We start from the raw sequence: 22888 nt of genomic DNA on the forward strand, positions 1-22888 counted from the left end.
GTTTACTTCATTATGTTCCTAGACTAGATAATTATTTAGCTCATACTCTAGCATCTACTGCAATTACTCAGTCAACTAGTATGTACTCGGACTATGATCTACCAGCATCTATTTCTGCATATTTTGAATAAATGCCGTACAGGCTCCTTTCAAAAAAATAAATAAATAAAAAATATTCTCCTTTATATATCTTCTCTAACAATAACAAAATATAAAGTATAACTTTACAAAACATATGAAAAAAGTTAATATAAACCCTTAAGCTTTATTCAAAAAATTAATTATGTCCATGAACTTAAAAAAGTAAAATTAAACCTATCAACATGTTATTTTAATACATTCAAACAAAAAAAAAAAAAATCAAACTTGTAATAAGTAATAACAAGTCACTAGAGTTTCAATAGCACTTCGGCCAACTCACACTCCGAAAATTAACACCAATGACCAACAACTGGCGAACTATTACCAGTCGCCTTTGAAGATGGCGACCAACATATCGCCTTCTCTAGCAGAAGAATACAACCTACTGGATGCATTCTTCTGTTGGCCAAAAGTGACCGGCAATCATTTGACAATCGTCGGTATTAGTCTTCGGAGTATTGCCAAAATTCTATTGACTTGTTATTACACGTCAGTAAATAACATACCTTCAAACATTGACCACAAGAATCTTGACCTATTGGGCCAACAGGACCACAAAAGGCAGTCCATCCATACTTTTTCCCAATCGTTATATCGTACACCACGGCGCACATAGCACTGTGCGCTGCGCGCCTCCCAAAACGACGTCGTTTTGGGGTCGTTTTGGGAGGCGCGGTAGGAAGTTGCTGGGATTATGTGTATTTGTTCACACAGTTATGTGTATTTGTTCATACACTTATGTGTATTAGTTCATACAGTTATGTACATTTTTTATACAATTATGTACACTCTTTTTATACAATTATGTACATCCGAATCAGAAAATTTGTGTGTATTATGTTAATAGTTGATGTGTATTATGTTAAAAGTTTATGTTTATTATGTATTATGTTAGATTATGTGTATTATCTTTTAAAAAGAGTATGTATATTTTGTTATATAATTATGTACATTCATGTATACAATTATGTGTATTCTAGTATAACATTATGTACATTCTTGAACAACGAATTTTTTTTTAAAGAAAAAACTACTGTCATTCACTGGGGCAGGAAATTTCAAAAAAAAATAAAATTAAAACGACGTCGTTTTGCATCTGGGCGCATAGTGCAACGCGCGCCGTGGTGTAGGATATAAATTGCCTACTTTTGCCGCCATTTAAGTGGCTTGTCGGCATCCCAAGTGGCGCAATAAACATTTGTCGTATTATAATCTCAATTTATATTTTGAGGGTTGTAAATATTATACGTTGCCCTCACGTTGGTGGCGCTCTGTGCGGCGGCGGCGGCCGCCATCACCACCACCACCACAAGCAAACAACAAGCAACTCTCTCCATTTTCGTATGTGCTTTGCCTTAATTGTATAACTGTCAATATGCTGTATCTCTTTCTTGGGTTGGGTTGTATTTATAGATACGTCGAGAATGAAACATTTTGTAGGCAAATTATACTATGGACCAGGGTCTACCTTGTATTGTAGATCCTAGTTTAAAAATAACATTAAGATTTTGTATTTATAGTTGACACATTTTGTACTTGCAATTGATAATTTTTGTACAGAGTTAATAACATCTAGGGTCCTTCAAGTATAGTGGTTTTGCCACGTTTAGTCCTAAACTTTCAAATTACCACCTATGGTCCTCCGAATTTCAAATTTTTACCATTCGTGGTCCAAGTTAACCACACAAGGTCCTTCAACTATCAAATTTTAACCATACATGGTCCTTCTAGGAGGACCGCGACTGGTTAAATTTTAAAAGTCGAAGGATCATAGGAGGTTAACTTGGATTACGGATGATAACAATTTGAAACTCGAAGGACCATAGGTGGTAATTTGAAAATTTAGGACTAAACGTGGCAAAACCACTATACTCGGAGGACCCTAGATGGTATTAACTCTTTTTGTACATGTAGCATATTATGTGTCAATAATTATCAAGTCAGATTCTGTATCTATAGTTGACACATACTGTATCTGTTGTTAATAGTTTCTGAACCTGTAGTTATCAGCCCTATCAGGTAAATGGTTGTTAGCTGATTGGGTTAATTAAAGGGCATAACTAGTTGATAACATTAGCTGAATGTAGAAATGTGTTTGGTAAATTAACTATTAGTTAATAGCTGTTTGGTATAATTTCTTTTTTCAAAAAGCTAATTGAAAAAGTTGCTTTGAACAACTTTTTAAATTTTAGTATTTTGGAATTACAAAAAACTAATTAACCAAACATTTATATTAATTTTTTAACCAAGTCAAACAATTAATAGTGGTAAAATAAGGCAAAATTGGCTGATAATCTAACTATTTTACAAAACAGATCCATTAGAGGGATTGTTCACATTTTAATAAAAAATTGCCACCATGGATGAAAGAGAAGCAAGTGAGAGAATGCTAAAGATCCTCTTGCAAAGAATGAGATTTTTGTGGTCCCAATGCAAGATAAAGATAACCATTGGTTGTCTTTTTTTCTTGTATTAAAAACCTTTTTTCCATTTTATTTTATTTTTTTTCTTTATCTCTTTCCTCCTCATCTATCCTACTTGGCACCTAAAAGATCACACCAAAATCTCCACTATTGAGGATGCCCTAAGTATAAAATGTGTTAACGGAAGGTACAAAATTTGTATATCAGAATTCACAATGCAATATGATTCGTGGTCCATCGTATAACAATTGCATTTTGTATATATGGTCTAAAACAATAATAATAAATTACTCCGTAATTATTACAAAAATTTTGTTGTTATAAACCGTTTGAATAAGTCTATACTCAAGACCTAAAAGGATACAATAAAATTATTTAATTGAAAAAACTAGAAACTCTTTGTTACGTCATTTATTAATGAGGGAAAGTTAGAGTAAATTAAGAAATGAAGAAAAAAAAATTTAAAAAGAAGAAGTAAAGTGATTGTCATCTAATACTAATTGTTGATTGGTTAGTATAACATGACTCTATTTTTTTTAGTACTACTGATCTGTTACAATATAATATAACATAAAGTTTTTTTTAGAGTAAATACTCAAAATGGTCCCTCGACTGGAGACTTTCACGTGCTCCGACGAGAGCTGCCGGTTCTTTTGGAGATCGTCGATGATGGCGTGGCCGCCGGCGTTGATGCAGAAGTGTTCGAAGGCCTGCTTGAAGTCGTGAATGTAGAGTTTCTATATGGGATTGAAGATTTTTCGGCCGATTAGGGTGAAGAGGAAGATGATCTGTTCCAACACCGGGAGAACGAGCGAGCCGATTGTGGTTATGTTGGATTTGAGGGTTTTGCCGGCAGTCTTTTAAGAGGTTGATTCCGACTTTCCCTTGCGGATCTTCCTGCTCGTAAACGCAGCGGTAGGCTTTGTCGTCGACACCCTTGTGCGTGCGGACCACGTGCATGAGCCGGTACTTGGCCCGACCCGAATCGCGCTTCTTGTTGGACACGAGAATCGCGGCGGCGCCCATTTTGAAGTGGCAATTAGGGAGGAGCATGTAACACCCTCCAAAAACAAGACCTAAAAACAAATCTTAACACATGCTGATTAACAACAAAACACTAGCAAAGCGGAAGAAAACGGAAACTGGATAAAAGAAATTCAAAACAGGGGTGTTATGCCACGTATACCACACTAGGTAACGCTAAGGCGACAATCTGCAAGTGTAACACACTATCCCAAAACATCACTCTAAAAACAACAATCTAAAACCATTGACACGCAGGCCACAAAAACACAGTCTAAAGATACAGGTGCTAAGCTACCGGCTCTAGACATCGCGCTCGACTACTCAACACCTGAAAGATACAAAGATAAACATCGGGGCGACGCCCGGTCAGCGAATAATGCTGGTAACCCACCAATACCGTTAAGTATCATAAATAGGTAGATATAAGATATAAAAACCATTTTCAAAACGGAATACATATAAGTCAAAAGCCAAGATCAAAAGACAACACAAGACTCACCACTCACAAGGATAACACCGGGAGCGCATCCCAAACCACAAAGGTTAACCACACACAAGGATAAAAACTCACCCAACGACAACACATGCCAAAACACCACAAGGCTCCATGACTACACCCGTCACGAGAGAAGATCACACAACACCGGCTTTACAAGCCCTCGCGACATCACCCATCACGAGTTGGTATGCCTTCCTTATGCCCTGTTCCAACCTTATGGCTACCCCCAACCTTGTACCTTCAAAGCCAACCATTACCTCCAGAAATCCCCTGTACAGCCAAGTCCAACCTTATTCCACCCGGACCGTCGTCCCCCACCTATAACCACCAACGAAAACCCACCAATCACGGCAACACATGCCCGGATAACACAATGTTATCCCCCAATCACTTGGACTCAGCCACAGCTCCATAATCACGTCACGGCCACCACGAGGACCGCTGCAATACCTTGGTGACTAGTGTCACATACCACTAATCGTGCAATCCAGGTAGAGCTACACACGCACCACCACTCACACGAATCAATCAACGGATTGCAAGAGAGGTATGAAACACACTCAATCAAGAGACGGGTCACAACCCAACAACAACAACGATGAATAACACAAGTTATCATCTACCAAACGGAAGGTACGAACAACACACACGCTAGCATTAAGACAACGAACTAGCATGCTTAACAACGGGGAAACTCAAGATAGTTCTGAGGAACTCACAAGACACCTCTTGGTTCAACGAAACACAAAGTTGAACACTTAGCACGAATCAAGACACCAAAGATCCTACATGGATACCTACCATATAGTTCTAGACCTACGAAACATCAAGAAGACGCTCAAATAGTTCCACAAAAGAACAACGGGAAGCCAAAAGATCAAATACCGAGACAAACAAAACACGGGGAACAAATCCCATCACCACACCACTGTGTTCCCCGCGGGTGGACCCACGGGTAGTGCCCCACCCGTGGTCCCGCCCGCGGGTACAACACCCACAAGGCAACACGTTCCCCGCGGGTAGGCCGGCGGGTGGTGCCCCGCCCGCCGTTCCGGCCGCGGGTACGTCCCTGTACCACAACAAATCCCTTCGGGGATTTTCTTCTCCAAACACAACTTCAAGTCCAAAACATGCCAAATCTCACCAAACACAACAAAATGACTTGAACCATGGAAAATGCCAAGCAATGGCACAAAGGAATCCTAAACACAAGCTCTAGATATGCAATATCACAAGATAAATGCATAAACTCTCACATTTCATAGCAAAACACGAATAGAAGCCAAGAAATCATATATAGGTAAGCAAAATAGGTTTTGTAGAGCATGGGTTACCTCTTGAAGACCAAAAGACTTCTCTTACACCACAACAGGCTCTCCACTAAGCTCACTAGCCAAACCCACTTCAAGATCAAACCAAAAGATCATAAAGATTCCACCTTTAAGAAAAAGACAACTAAGATGGAACCAAAAAGACTAGACAAGCTTAGATCTTACCCTTCTAGATGCCCAAATAGGTGAAAGATTGAATCTTGGAAGCAAAACTTGGAATCTTGACAAAGGTCTCACTTGGCTTGAAGAACAAGCTACTCTTCTTTTCTAGAGAGAAGGTAGAGATATTTTCTAGGAATTGCAAGGGATGAAAATGAAGAAGTCTTCTAGGTTTAGGTTACAAAACTAACTCTTGGTGAAAAGACAAGGATACCCTTACTAACTCTTGGAAAGTGTAAGGAACAAGGGAACTCTTCTTAAAGCACAAGGTACAACACCACTTAAAAATTGACTAGTCAAATACTAGTCCTTGAGTATCAAAAATCAGGATTTTAGGAATCAATTCCTCAAAAGAAATAGAATTAATTACTCAATTAATTCATGGATTGGAATGTGGATTTTTGGGGTGTCACAAGCATAGCTCTCTCCAATCCTTTGTAATAGTTGTGCGTAATAATCTCCGTGCTAACCACCAGGGCATTAAAGTTGGGTGCACGTACAGAAGGTCACGTGCGAGATCGATCGAGATCAGGCCAGCGCTACACCCCATGCCAGAGAGATTATAGCTTTTGATAGATAGATTGCCGAAGTCCCTGGAGCAGCTCTTCAAGAAATCCGTGACTCCAAGCGATGTAGGCAACACTACAAGAAAAATCACGATTCGCTACGTAATTTTTCCGTCGCGAAAATGTAAAATTCCGTAGTGAATTGCATTTTGCGACGGAATTTTACATTTTCACGACGAAATTCATTCTGTAGCCTCTAGGCTTGTCGTATTTCATTTCGTGACGGAAAAAATCCGTCGCGAGCAGTGGTGACGGAAAAAGCTACAGAATTTTCCGTCGTAATGTAGGCAACGGAAATCAATCCGTCGTGATTCTGTCGCGATTTAGGCAACGAAAATGTTTCTTTCCATCGCCATTGCTTGAGAAAATATAATGTCACGAAACTCATATTCCGTCACCTATTTCCGTCGTGAAATATAATAACGGAAATAATTGTCGTCGCAATTCCATCGCTAAATTTTTCATACAAATTTGGTCTTTTGTTACAAAATTCCATCGCGTTTTGGCCAACAAAAATTTCTCGTCACAAATTTTGTCACCATAATGATAATGAATATTATGTCGCTAAAATCACATTTCATCGCGATTCTACTATAGAATTATTTTTTAAAATTTTTGTAATTATTATTATTTTGTTTAAATTCTAATGTTAGTATTTAAAATTTTAGTATGCAATTATATTTATAAAGAAAAACACTATTAAAACTAAAATACAATATAATTTGTTAATTGTAATATAAAAGTAATACTACGTTATAGCTCAAAAAAACATAATGTTGTACATAATATCAAATTCATGTCTAAACAACAATATAATAATTCATAAAAAAATGGCAAAGCAAGAGGCTACAAATGCAAATTGATACTCCATATTAGTCATCAGACCCTTCATTTGCAAATAACAAATAACCTCCCCTTCTGTGCTTGAAACAGTATGCATATATCCACTACTATTTCAAATTGTCCCTGTACACTTTCAAATTTGACTGCAAAGTGTTTAGAAAATCAAAAAAGGTTAATGGTAGCACTTAATGGAAAAATCATGTAGAAACTATTATATGAAAGCATTTCTGACCACCCAAAATTAATTTACTGAAAGTATGAAAATATCCTTAGGAATTTTAGAAATTAAAATGTTGAACTTGGAACTAATAAAATTGATCTTGAAGGACTTGAGGTAGCAAGGAATGACTCCAACACCATTTGGCCATCAGGAAGGTTCCATGCTTTTAAAGTGTTTCTAGATGGCAGAGTAATAATATCTGGAAGAAAAGTATATTAGTCACTGAAGTTGTATTTCATAGTAGAGCATGTTATGTTTACATGACATGCATATGTTGAAAGAATAGATACAATATAAATTAGTACATTATCATTATATATATGCAAGGGAATGCAATCACTTAAACATAGAAACCAATCAATCATCATCATTATTAGCTAAGTTATTCTATGAGGCCTATAATTTAAGTAACTTTTCACTCACCAGTAAGAAACATAAACAGCAAAGAACATATAGAACTAATGAAATGGAAAAAAAAAAAAAAAAAAAGATAGAATAACAGGAAAAGAAAGCCTAAACTACTTGCAGATGGATGATTGATGTGGACTTTGCAAATTGATGTTCAATATGGAATCACTATCCTGAACAAAAGGGAATAAAAGCAAATGCATGGGTGCTTACTATTATGTATGTATTAATTATTCTATGGTTTTACAAGCACTTCACGCCTCCATATTATTATTGTAGGTAATTATTATTGTATAAATTTTTTTTTTAAAGGAACGATGGAATGCTATTAACTGAAAATAATATGCTTTCAAAAAAAACACTAAAAATAATATTAAAAATACACCTAAGAGCGATGGAGACCCACTTCCTCAAAGCAGCATAAGAACTTGAGGCTCTTGCTAACACATGAACAATAATCTGATTCGCTAATCAACTAACAAATTTTTTTTTTTAAGGTCAACTAACATACTTTAAATATGATAAATGATTAAATATAATTATGGTAACATTTAACATATTATAAAGGAAGTTTAACTGTGTAAGATAATTTTGTCACATAAAAATGATAGTACAAAATTTATAGTGCAATGTACAACTCCTATAAGTATTGTTTTTAAATTTAGATTTTTGATAATAATAATAATAATAATAATAATAATAATAATAATAATAATAATAATAATAATAATAATAATAATAATAATAATAATAATAATAATAATAATAATAATAATAATGTAAACCATTTTTTATAAATTTAATATTTATATTTTAAGAAATAATATTTAATCTATCTATGTGCTAAACATCGCAAAAAAAAATTAATTTCCGTTATCGATTCCTCGCCATAGCGCAACAGACATTTAGGGTGTCACATTTTTTGTCGTCAACATTTTGATGTTGTAATTGATTTTGTCGTCGCATTCTGTAGCTAAAATAAACTTTACTTAAAAGAATTAAATATTTTAGCGACAAAAACAACAATCGTCGCAAGTTCTGTCGCCAAACTCAATCGTGAAATCTACCTTTGCGCCAAACATCGCAACAGAATTAATTTTCGTTGCCGATTCCATCGCTATAGGGCGTCGCATTTTCTGTCGCCAATGTGTCAACATATATATGGGAGACGGAATTGATTATGTCGTCGCATTCTGTAGCGAAAATAAAATTTACTTTAAAAATTAAATATTTAAGTGACGGAAAGAATGATCGTCGTAAGTTTCGTCACCAACCTCAAACGTCAAATCTATCTTTACGCCAAATATCACAACATAATTAATTTTTGTTGTCGATTCCATCGCCATAGCGTGATAGGCATAAAGGTCGTCACATTTTTCTGTCACTAATGTGTCAACATATCGCCGACGGAATTGGTTCTATCGTCGCATTCTATAGCGAAAATAAACTTTACTTAAAAAATTAAATATTTTAGTGACAAAAGAACGATCGTCGTAAGTTTCGTCGCCAACCTCAAATGTCAAATCTTTCTTTGCGCCAAATATCGTAACAAAATTAATTTTCGTTGTCGATTCAATCACCATAGCGCAATAGACATATAGGGAGTCGCATTTTCTGTCGCAAACGTGTCAACATATTGACGACGAAATTGATTCCGTCGTCTCATTCTGTAGCAAATATGAACTTTAGTTCAAAATTTTTATATTTTCGCGATGGAAACAATCCCCGTCGCAAATTGCGTCGTCAGCCCTTGTCGTCGATCCATTGGCACAAAGATTACATGGTAATATTTTTCATTTTGCGCCAAATATTGCAAAGGAATTTATTCTCGTCGCCGATTCTATAGCAAAATCGCGACGGAACCATTGGCCGTTGCCTTTTCCGTCGCTATTCTGGTGACAGAACTTAATTCTGTCGCAAAATCCGTCACCAAAATTTGGGCGCCAAAATTTCCCAGATTTTTTTCTCACTTTGCGCCAAAAATAGCTACGAAATTGCATTCTGTCACCATTTCCGATGCAAAATCGCGACGGAATACATTCGGTTGCAAAAACCGTAACGAATCGACAACGGATTACGTTCCGTCGCGATTCGTGATTTTTCTTGTAGTGCAAGCTGAACCGGCTCGTGATCCCTAAGCAGCAAGCGGAGAAGCACTTCCCCCTTCGAAACGGCGCTATAACCTCCAAGAGCGTTCTCTAAGCTGAACCGGCTCGTGATCCCCAAGCAGCAAGTGGAGAAGCACTTCCCCCTCCGAAACAATGCTGTCACCTCCAAGAGCGTTCTCTTGAGCTTTGCACGTGAAATTACATATATATCCTCAAAGATCACGGTCAACAAATGGTCAAATAGATGGAGGACCAAATCATGTCAAAATTGCAAAGTTAAGGACTTAATTGGTTGAAATTGAAAGTCGATGATCAATTCGTAAATTTAGCTATAGTCAAGGGATCATTTTGAGTATTTACTTTTTTTTTTTCTTTTTTTTTTTAATACTACTGATCTGTTACAATATAGTATAGCATAAAAAGTCAATATCATTTTCACTAAAACTCAAACTCAAGACCTCTCATTTGAGAGAGCCACTCTGCCACTAATAACAAGATCGATCATCAGCTAACATGACTCTATTTAATATGTCGTGATCAGTTGTTTTTATCATCAATGTAATTATCTAATGATAAAAAGTGCGAGAATATTTTGGTAATATAAAATGGGATAAGAAAAAAAAAAAAAGAGGAAAAATGACATATAACGAAAATGCCTCCATGTTTCCATTTTGCACAAAGTATATTGCAAGAGGTATTGAAATTTTTTTAAATGTATATTCCTAATGGTTGACTTAAGTTTAAGAATCATTTTATTTTTTTTTAATTAATAGTGTTAGTAAATAAACTTTATATCTTTATATAAAATAAATACTTATTAAATTTAAAACATTATAGTTTATTAAAATAATGTTTAAAAAGTTAATTCGATCTATTTTTGGTCCTAAATTTATTGGTGACATTCCACTTTTAGGGTTTTTTTTTATTATTATTTTTTTTTCAGAAGATCCCCTTTGATCATAGTATTATTATGACATGATCATTTTTGCCTTTTATCAACAAAAATGTTTAAATTAAATACCATTAAATATAATGACATTTCGGTCTTCAAATAAGAATTTTTTCAAAATAAAAATATACAGTGTATGTAACACCCCCGATTTTCATGCCATTTTAAAACTTAAATACGTAGGGTAAAGTAACAAACAGATATCATAAAATGTAAGCACATCAGAAGTCTAATATATAAACAGGGAAAACCAAGGAGTGTTATGCCACATTCACCTCAACGTGAATGTACAGGCAAGTCTAAAACCATCAATCTAATTGTTCAACAACCGTGGCACACAGGCCAAAACACTAACTACATGGTTCAAGGGAGCTATACTACCGACAGCTATCACACTCGCCATATCTACTCAGGACCTGTAAAGCACATAAAGAAAGGGGACAACGCCCGGTCAGCGAATATTGCTGGTAACCCATCAATACGCGTTAAGTAGCATATATAGGTAGTATAATACAAAATCATTTTCGAAACGGGATACAGTATATATCAGTTCAAAGTCATAGAGAGAAGTCAACTGTAAAGACTCTATTTCACTCTAAAAAAGGACAAGGGAGTCAACATCCCAACACAACATCAAGACAAGAACAACAACAGTACAACTCAACACAGCTCAAGATGTAATCTACTGATCACAAAGTAGAAAACAGCAAGACAAGGACAACAACAACAACAAGTACCACTCGAGGTGTATTCTACTGATCACAAAGTAGAATACCACTCGACATGCTCATCAGAAAAGGATAGCCAATCACACATTGGCACTACATGCCACCGTGACACTACATGTCACATGTTCCAGGTTCCATCCTTATGCCCGGTTCCATCCTTATGGCTACCCCCGACCTTATAACTAGTTCCAACCTTTACCTCCTAGTGCCACCCTGTACTTCCAAGTCCAACCTTATGCCTCCAGGAACCGTCGTTCCTCCTCCAACATCCACCAAGTCAAAACCACCAATCTCAAAGTACACGATGGTACCGAACATTTCAATCACACAACCACCAACACATGAGCCTGAAGCCCAGCTGAGCCTGAAGCCCGGATTATAACTCCATTATCATTTCATGGCCACCACGAGGACCACATCTGTACTTTGATGATTAATGTCCCATACCATTAACCGTGCAATCCAGGTACAGCCAATACACACACATTCATCACAGGAATCAATCAATGGATCACAACAAAGATATAAAACCATACTCAACAAGGAAGGATTACAATCCGACACCAACGATGATCAACACAAGTTATCATCCACAATAGGAAAGAACAAACCACACACGCTAGCATTTCAACATCAAACTAGCATGCTTATCAAACGGGTAAACCAAACATAGTTCCGAAGAACATAAAAGACTCATCATGGTTCAACGAATCACAAGGTTGAACACTTAGCACTATTCAAGACACCAAATCCTACATGGATTCCTATCATACCGTTCTAGACATACGAAACATCAAGAAGACACTCAAATAGTCCAACAAAACAACATCGGGAAGTCAAAACATCAATTACCGAGTCAAAAGAATCACGGGGAACAAATCCCCAACATCACCAATATGTGTTCCCCGCGGGTGGGGCCACGGGTGGACAACCACCCGTGGTTCCGCCCCGGGTACGAGACCACATCTCACCTGTATCCCGCAGGTGGGGCGGTGGGTGGTGCACTACCCGCCGTTCTGCCCGCGGGTACCAACCCTGTACCAAAATAATCCCTTCGGGGATTTTCAACACCAAGTCCAAATTCAAGTCTAAAACCCCCAAAATCTCACAGAATACAACAATATGACTTGAATCAAGGAAATAGCGAAGCAATGACATACAAGAACCCTAATAACAAGCTCTAGATATGCATTCTCACAAGACAATGCATCAAATCTCACCTTTCATAGCAAAAATCACAAGTAGAAGTCAAGAAATCATCATATAGGTAAGAAAATAGATTTTGTAAAGCATGGGTTACCTCTTGTAGCCTACAACTTCACTTATCACACCCTTACAAGCTTCTATTAAGGCTCTCCTTCAACTTTAACTTCATAAACACAACAAAAGACAACAAAGATTCCATCTTTAGAAAAGACACCTAAAAAGATACTAAAAACACTAAAGGACCAATGATCTTACCCTCCTTTATGCTCAAACTTAATAAAGTATGAATCTTGGAGACCAAGTTGAAGAATCTTGGATTGCCCAAAACATGGGTTGAAGAAGAAGCTAACTATTTTTTAGAGAGAAGGAGGAGCATTTGTGTTTAGGGTGTTAGGGAAATGAAATGAAGGATGACTCTAGGTTAGCTTGGAACACAAACATAAGGTGAAAAGTCTTCTTTACCCTTACTAAAGTGGGAAGTGTAAGGAGACAAGGGAACAATTCAAAAAGCATAGAGTACAACCCTTTGACTTGGATTGACTAGTCAATTTCTAGTCCTCCGACTATTAAATTTTCAGGAATTTAGGAATAAATTATCAATTAAACTAGGATTAATTATCTAAATTAATCCTTAAATAGAATTTGGATTTATGGGGTGTCACATCCTCTCCCCCTAAAAAGAAGCTTCGTCCCCGAAGCTTGGGTACGACGAATCTAGACAAAACGGCAAAACGAAACAACAATGTGACAAGAGAATCAAGAACATATTCTTGACCCAAACTTCAAGAATTCAAGAGATACAAAATGGTCAAGAAGTCATGGCATTGCAAGGTTGAAAGAAATAACCAACGGAGTTCCTTGAGCATAACAAACACTAAGGCCAAACACAACAACCAACATTCTAAACACACTAGGGTTCTAAGCAACTAAATCCTAGTAACACAACCCACAAAACTAACTACTCAACACAACTAGAAACCAAGAAATATCACACAAGGCAAACAACAAAACAACTAGTAAGCGGTAACAACAACATAAAGGTATCAACAAGCGAGAGAAGGAAGACGAGATTACCACAACTCTGCACTAGAAAGACTCGCTCTTCGACTCCTCGGTGTCTTCATCTGAGTCTGCATCGGCTCCTCCTCGGCTAGAACCGGCCTCAAGATGGTCCAACCTCCGGTTGACCGCTACAAACTGCGTCTTCATGTAGGCGAAGCCTTCTTATATCATTCTGTTCTGTTTTGGGAGAAGGGCGACCACACGAACCTCGTGTGTCATAGCGTCGTGTTCCCTCTTGGTTATGGCTTCTCTTCTTCTTAAGTTTTCCTCACTCTCCGAGTCGATTTCCTCGGCTTCAGCAGCTACTCCTACATCCACATCTTCCTCTCGGTCCCCTTCTTAATCATTCCCCGCATCACCTCCCAAACTCTGAATTGCGAGGTTCAACTTCCCAACGGGAATCTCAAGCTCGGCAATCAACACATTCCTCTCAGTGGGGGTTTTCCTGGCAACCTCTTCAAGCGTGATGTACTCTCCGTAATCCAACTGAAACAAATTGCAACTCCGCAGGTTGGAGGCATCCAACACCACTTTACCCACTGGCTTCGATACACAGCCGTCAACACTCACTCCTTTTCTGATGAAGATCCAACTCAAAACCATACCATACGGTAGACTCTTCCGGTTATGGTCTCGGCAAAAGACCATATGACGCAACATCAAAGCAGGCAGGTTGAACTTCACTATGTTCTTCAAACAGAAGGCAAAAGTGCACTCTAATTTCCCCAACAAACGACTCTTGTTGTTATTGGGCAACATTCAGTTCGATACAAGCATAACCAAGATTCTCTGTTCGGAAGTCAACCACTTCCTTTCCGGTCTTGTGGCTTGGGTAAAACCACTAGTCCGTCCCAACAAGTAGCTCAAATAGTCTTGATAGCCCATGCTATCCGTCCCAATCTAGGAGTCACCACTATACTGTGAGACTCCCGTAGTGGTCAAACTTAAGAGCTCAGCCAGCCTCTTCTCTGTTAGCACAACCTTCACACCTCTCACCTCAGAGGTCACCTCTAACTTTCCACCGTCTTTAGTCACGACCATGTGACAGTAGAATTCCTTCACCAAACTCGGGTATGTCTCGGCCCTAATGGCGAGAAACCCGTCCAACAAACCTTGATATCTCAACATCTCTAACAAGGAACTTGAAAAAGAATCCAGGTCAAAGGCTTTACCTTCCAACACGAGATAGTGGGCATCCACCCATTCCACTCTTCTTGTCAAGTTTGTCCTCTTAGGCATGATTGTGAGATGACCCAAAGGCTCAAAAGAGACCAAAAAATCTTTTCTTCTTTTCTTCTTTCCTCTCTCTCTCTCTCTCTCTCTCTCTCTCTCTCTCTCTCTCTCTCTCTCTCTCTCTCTCTCTCTCTCTCTCTCTCTCTCGCTATTTTTGAGGATATTTAGTTAAGTGTAGCCTATGCATCTGAGTTCTCTAGCTCAGATGTGGCATAACACCCCAAACATTTATGATTAGTATGCTCTGTTTTAAGATTGATTAATAGAATTACTTTCCTATTATAAGATTAAAAAGTTTTAAAATTTTCGGGGTGTTACATGGGACTTGTGCCCACTTTGTAAAATTTGTATACATACAGTTATTTTATGAAATTCTTAAAGCATTCAGATATTTTCTCGTTATTGTATTGTGCACATTTTGTTGAGAAAATATATATCTTTTGGACCTGGAATAAACATAAGGTTTATCCATAAAATTTTTTGGTCACCACATAAAGTACTTAGAGAACAAGTTGCATTGTAATTATAGTAGATACTACTCGTATTAAGAGGACATATCTCTATAGTTCATGTCTTTTGTTTATTTAAGTTTGTACTTGCACCAATTAAGTGGGAGAATGTAACGTTTTTCATTTAGGAAAACTTAATGGTGCAAGTCATTATGGCCTTTAGTGGTCAATAAGTGGTGCCATAATAAGGAGTTGTAATGGTAACCGTTACAAAGCCTATATTGATGGCATACATGCTATATAAGCAAGGGTCCCCCACTGCTCAGGTTACTATCTTTTGACATAAACTATACACCATCTATATTGAACCTGGGAGCAAGCGAGAGACATTCTACAGAAACACCAAGGCAAACTATACAAGGCTTTACAGAAGAATAACTATGGCCGGAGGTTAGTTTAGTTTACTATTTCTTACATAAATGACTAAAAAAATCAATTTAACTTCAGGAAAAATGAAATGTGAAAAGTATTACATGATGCTACGATTCAACTTGTCTATATAATTAAGTAATTAATTATCCATCTTTATACTCTTTCTACGTTGTTTACCACAGTTTACTTTTGAAATTGTGTAAAAGACTTGGCAAGAATTCATATTTTTTAAACATTAGACAGAATTTTTTTAAGGACAATGTTTGTAAGGCCGGTAAAAGGACCATGTCTAGTAACCGGTGGTTATGGCCGGGATTGTTGGGCGGAGAAGTCTCTAAGGGCTAAATCCAACACACAATCTGTCTCGAACAATGTGATAACAATCTATAAGTAATGGAATAAGTTGCGCTTTCGTTACTAGTTATAACTTTTGGTGTGAATGGTAAGCGCTTAATCCTAACAGATATAATGTAAAAGGGAAAAGAATAATCAATACAAAATAAATATATGTACACAATAATATATATTAAAGATCATTTATAATTAATTGATGATAGCAATGTTTTATTTTTAACAATCTCCCACTAATAAAAAAAATGTATAAGAATAAAAAACAAAAATACAAAAAAAAAAAAAATGATGCTGTTATTTGGTTATTGGTGGGATTATTACCTTGGCTTACGTTGCTTGAATAAAGGCAATTATTTATTGTGGACTATGTTATATATTATAACATAGATTATTAGGGATGGCAATGGGTCGAGTGTGGGTCGGGGAGGGCTACATTCATCACCCGACCCACCTTATATTTTCTCCACCCAGTCCCACCTCTAACCCGCATCGGGTGGACTTTTTCAGAACCCACCCCCACCCCCACCGGGTGCGGGTGCCCACTACGGGTACTCACCACTTATCATTTTATTATATTTTTCAAAAAATAATATTTAAATTATTTACACATAATAAAAAAAATAAAATCCATTTGTGATACTAAAACATAAATAATGGAAATATTTAAATATAATAACTAAATTGTTAATTTTTAAAAATAAACTTAGTAGTTTTGATATAAAAAAATAGTAAAAAGATACACGAAGTTATATAAACTTTTATAAATAACTACATACTAGTACTTATTTTACTATTATATATATATATATATATATATATATATATATATATATATATATATATATATATATACACACACACACATGGTGGGTCGGGTGGGGTTCTAGGCGGGTCTTGTACACAGAACCCGAATCCAACCCGACCCACCGCAAGTTTACTTTTTTAAGATCCACTCCCGACCCACCACCCACCATCACCCAAAAAAACCCGATCCATGCGGGGTGGATTCAGGTGGATATCCACGGGTCGGATTGACCATCCCTTTAGATTATTCATATATACATTTTTTTTTACATATTTATTTTTATTACATACTGAAATTTTATTTTTAGTGAAGGGAATGTTGACTGACACAACACATAAAATCCATAATTGTGGCGTTCAAGAAATGTCACCGCCCACCATAAATTATTCCGTATATCATCATCTTAGTCATTAATTTAAGTAAATAATTCAATAATTATGCTGTGGAAACGTGTTCACCATGCGCATAGTGAATGTAGGGGTAAATCCATAATTTCTATACTGAAGATTCATAATTTTGTGTTTCATTTGTTGTTAACGAGATAAATTCATAATTTTTAAGCTGTAGATTCATAATTTCTATAATGTAGATTCATAACATCTATACTGTAAATTCATAATTTCTATACTGTAGATTCATAATTTTTGTACTGTAGATTCATAATTTTTATACTGTAGATTCATAATATCTATACTGTAGACAGGGACGGAAGCAATTTAGGGGTACTCCCCACCCCCGACCCCACCCCTTTATATATATGTATGTATATATTGACATATATAACGTTAAATGTTATATAAAATTTATTTTTATGTTATACTTATTATTAGTTAGAGTAGCTTAGTTGGTTGAACTCTAATTTAATGTTATTAGTAAAAAATGTATTGCCATAGGTTCAAATCTCATTATAAACACTTTTCTTATTTATTTTATCTCTTTCATTCATTCCCAAGATAAATATTTTTTTAGCATACTTTTATGAATTATATTTTGTCATAACTATTTTTACATGTTCACCCCACTCAAATATATTTTTGGCTCTGACTCTAATTATTGTTTAATCTATCAAAAACATTCTATTTGTTGTAATTTGACCTTTTGATTAGCTCAATTTCTGCGTGATAGTTATACAGTAACGCTTCGATTGTATGTATGAAGAAGATTGCAAATGGAATGGAAGAGTAGAGAGAAAAGTATAACACAAGAATGTAGAATTCAAGAACACAAGCTCCTGCCTTCATTATGCCTTCAATATGAATATATATACATCCATACAACTCTTCATATCCTTCAACATAAATAATGGAATAAATATAAGGCAAATGAAAGGTCTTGTGATAATGGCCATAATAATAATAATATTTATAACACTCCCCCTTGGCCATTATCAAACTATACACATGCCTCGTTAAAAACCTCGCTAGAAAAACTCAGTGGGAAAAACCTAGACGAGGAAAAGAGTACACGAAGTATGTTGATCCATGTGTTGCACCGGTTGCCTCATTAAAAACCTTAGCCTAAGAAAACCCAGTGGAAAAAAACTTAACCACGGAAAAGAGTACAACCATAAGCCTTATGGGCATAATCTTCAAGATTTCAAGAGTGTTCAGGACTATCCACTCAAGTGCACCAACATCGGTTGCCTCATTAAAAACCTTAGCTTAAGAAAACCATGTGGGAAAAACTTAGCTAAGGGAAAAAGAGTACAACCATATGCTTTCGTAGCATAATCTTCGGGATTTCAAAAGTCCTCTAGATTGCCCATTCTAGCACAACTAGGGGTTGTCGCTCCCCCTGAAGATAACAATCTTCTTAGCCAACGCATCCCAATTTTATAAATATATTACTCAAGTGGATGTAGGGAGAGACTTAGTGAACATATATATCTGCAAGATTATTCACTAGGGCAAACTTTCTCAACAAGAATTTTACCACTCTTCTGGAGTTCATGTGTGTAGAAGGACTTAGGTGCATGCAATATGTTTTGTAAGGTTCACCTTAACAAAACTATTACTTGTTCGGGCAACACAATCTTTATTCATCCTCATATGGGACATTGGGGGTAAAACATAGCATAACCAGTTTGAGACTTGGCTTTATAGGGATCAAATAAAAGAGCCAGTGCCCAAGTAGCCCATCAAAACCACATATTGGTTTCTCACATAAACGTCAAAATCTTTGTACCTCGAAAATGACGGAGGATATGTTAAACATCATTCCAATTTTCATTGTTGGGGGAAACACTAAATGTTGCTAGCAATTTCATCGCAAATTCAATATCAGGCCTGATGCGATTTTGGAACTTCTAGTTCAATAATAGTACTCCAATAACAATGAAGTAATGGACTTCCAGTCCCAAAATATCACCATTATCGTCTTCGAGTCTAAATAGTCATTTATTTACTTCAAGAGATTATTGGACAACCGTATGTGTGATAAGTAAATGATACTTATCCATATAAAACATCTTCAAGACATTTTTCAAATAGGCTAACTGGTGTATAAAACTTCTTCAAGGAGAAGCTCGATCTTCAAGTCGAGACAATACTTGGGTTTCCAAGTCTTTTATTTCAAAACTCTGTCTTTCGGCATGAGCCGATATCACCAAGCTCTCTATGTGTTTCAATGATATTTAAACCATCAATATCGACTATGATAATAAACAAATAACTCCATTAGCAATTCTTTAACGAACACATAATGGTACATATTTGCATATTCCTACTTCGGGAGGAAAAATACACAGTCAACTCAATCATTCAATATGCATTCCTTCTTCAGGAGGAAAAACACTAAGTCAATAATATTCAATTCTTACAAAGACTTTTGTAATTTAATGATACACGTTGTGATTTTCACTTTCCACATTCCAAAAGTGTTGAATCCATCTGGGATTTACAAATAAATATTAGCGTCTAATGACCAGTAAGTTTGCGGTCATGACACTCATCAACTGCATATCTAAATTCATATTTCACTGCCAATGATGTTAATTAGCGGAACGTAATGTCATCTTTTATGAGAGAGAACATTTGATCAAAATCAATTTCGGGTCTCTGCGTAAACCCTTAAGCTACCAGTCTCGCTTTATATCATACCACCAGATTATTTGTATTTCTCTTTTTGTACAAACACCCATTTGTAACCTTCAGGGTTAACATTAAATGGTGTACACGTTATAAAGAGAATACAGTTTTAGTGAGTTGAGTTGTATATGCCTTAATTGCTCTTTTATATAAAAAAAAATCAGGGCACTATTGGTGCCTAGCTCTGGATCCAGATTCTCATTTACTAAAAGCAATTTATAAGGCAACTGTGTTGTCGAAAACTATAACATTTTTCATAAATTTCTCCCATATATATAAAATAATGGCAATTTCTAATTCAACCAGACTATAGCCATTTCCCAAAGATATTTTTATCTGGTTGTTCCGCATCCCTCGTGCTGATAACGTGTTGTAATTTGACCTTTTGATTAGCTCAGTTTCTACGTGATAGTTATACAGTAACGCTTCGATTGTATGTATGAAGAAGATTGCAAATGGAATGGAAGAGTAGAGAGAAAAGTATAACACAAGAATGTAGAATTCAAGAACACAAGCTCCTGCCTTCATTATGCCTTCAATATGAATATATATACATCCATACAACTCTTCATATCCTTCAACATAAATAATGGAATAAATATAAGGCAAATGAAAGGTCTTGTGATAATGGCCATAATAATAATAATAATAATATTTATAACACTATTGTAATTTATAATATATTTTGTATTTTAATCTTATTATTATGACTGTTTGATATTTTTGTAATTGATATTTCTAACGCCATTTAAGTTTCGCCCCCACTCAAATATTTTTCTGGCTCCGTCCCTAACTGTAGATTCATAATTTTTGTACTATAGATTCATAATATATCTGTAACGAATAAATGAACAACAAAATTATGAATCTACGTTTTCAAAAAATAAAAATAAAAAAATAAAAAAATTAAGAATCTATATTATAGAAATTATGAATCTACCCCTGTGTTCACCATGCGCATGGTGAACACGTTTTCATAGCATAATTTGCGTAATAATTAATGTTGATAGTTTTATGAGAACCGAATTCACCATAAATTGGGTATGGATGTATAGAGTGAGAGGTAGGAAAATAATAATTTTATTACTTGAAACACTAGGCCCAAAGGAATATGTACATTATTGCTCGAAATAACGGCCCAAAGAATAAATAAATATAACGCGAGAAATGGAGGCAAATTATGTTGTGGAATCGTGTCCACCTTGTAAAGTGGACACGGTTTCAAAACTGTTCATAATTATGAATATATAGTTCAAAAATTATGAACATATAGTTCTATAATTATGAACATAGAGTTGTAAACATAATTATGAACATATAGTTCTGGAATTATGAATATAGAGATTCAATAATTGTGAATATGAAGTTCAAAAATTATGAATATATAACTTTATAATTATGAACATATAGTTCAGTAATTATGAACATAGAGTTCTGTAATTGTGAATATAAAGTTCAATAATTATGAATATATAGCTTCATAATTATGAACATATAGTTCAGTAATTATGAACATAGAATTGTGTCCGCCTTACAAAGTGGACACGATTCCACAGCATAACGATTGAGAAATGGACTAGAAGTGATATTGTAGTTGTAGGAAGTAAAGACCATGGAATATTGGACTAGGTGTAGTGTAGTTTTCAAACAAGTTATCATATCAAAACAGAAGGCAATGATGTATATTTATAGTGTGGAAACACCTCTAGATGCTTGACAAGTGTATGTGTGATCCTCCTTCATCTTTTTCACCCGCCCCCTTCTCCATCAATTTTCACCCCCTTACCCCCCCACCCCCTATGTCATGCCATATTCACAGCCCCGTTGGTGGGGGCACCATCGTCCCGTCGAAGGGTGCTAAAACCTAGCTGCACACGCCACGGTTGGGGGAACTTGACAAGTTCCCTCGTCGGCCGAGGCCGGTTCCGCCCCCTCCATGGGCGGTGATTGCACGCTCACATTGGGTCGTACTCTCTTTCACCTCACTTACCAGGAGGCACTCGGCCCCTGCTGGCCTTGCCATGGCTGGGGGAGCCCAATGGGCGCCAGCGGCGGCTAGTTGACAGCTAGTTGGGCCAGTTGACATTTTACGTCAAAAGTATCACAATATTGTTATAAGTAATACATTTTCTCTCATAAGTAACAATCAATAAATTTATCTAGGAAAAAATGTCAAATTGGCCCCCTAAGTCGACTGGATAGTGCAATTAGATCCTCTAACTAAAAAAAGCTCCATTTAGATCCCCTAAAACTGTAAAAATGTTCAATTAAGTCCAAAGTGACTTGTTTTACAGCTTTTTTAGTCCCACATCTCTATGCCCGGCAGGCTGTGGCGGCGGAACAGGATGATTGTTGTGCAGCAGAGCTTCACTTAGGGTTTGCATGGTCTGCGTGAGGTGTTTCAAGTTTTGTGCCAGCTGCTCGTTAGTTGGGGTCTCCGGCGTACGAGCGTGTTTACGAGGTGGTGCCATGGCAAAGCTTTTACAACAACAACACGGTTACGATAGGCACAAACAACATCGCACCCTTACTTGGCGCTAACTAAAGGAACACAAAACTAAGCAGAAACAACAAGCAAGCAGAACAAAATATAAACTACACACAACTCACCACACGTCCTAGAAGTCCTAAGTCCTAAACAGTTAGATACTTAAGGTCATCTTAGGGTCTCAAACCACACTTAACTTCTTAAAAGTCTAGACTCTAACATCCTAGGCTCTGATACAAACTGTAACACCCCCCGATTTTCATCACATTTTAAAAGCTTAAATACGTAAGGCAAGGTAACTAATAGGTATCATAAAACGTAAGCAACAGCGGAAGTCTTAAATTAGAAACGGGAAAAACCGGGAAGTGCTATGCC

At 36.4% G+C, this 22888-nt stretch overlaps 1 long non-coding RNA gene across 1 annotated transcript; it reads left to right on the plus strand.

Annotated features, from left to right (window-relative positions):
* Nucleotides 1-875: 875 nt before the first annotated feature.
* On the plus strand, nt 876-22304 carry LOC109191038. The gene is made up of 3 exons (XR_002055851.1): nt 876-889; nt 20044-20050; nt 22189-22304. It is a non-coding gene; the product is annotated as an uncharacterized LOC109191038 (long non-coding RNA).
* Nucleotides 22305-22888: the final 584 nt, after the last annotated feature.

Source organism: Ipomoea nil, unplaced genomic scaffold (assembly GCF_001879475.1).
Source record: "Ipomoea nil cultivar Tokyo-kokei standard unplaced genomic scaffold, Asagao_1.1 scaffold1612, whole genome shotgun sequence".
NCBI lineage: Eukaryota > Viridiplantae > Streptophyta > Magnoliopsida > Solanales > Convolvulaceae > Ipomoea > Ipomoea nil.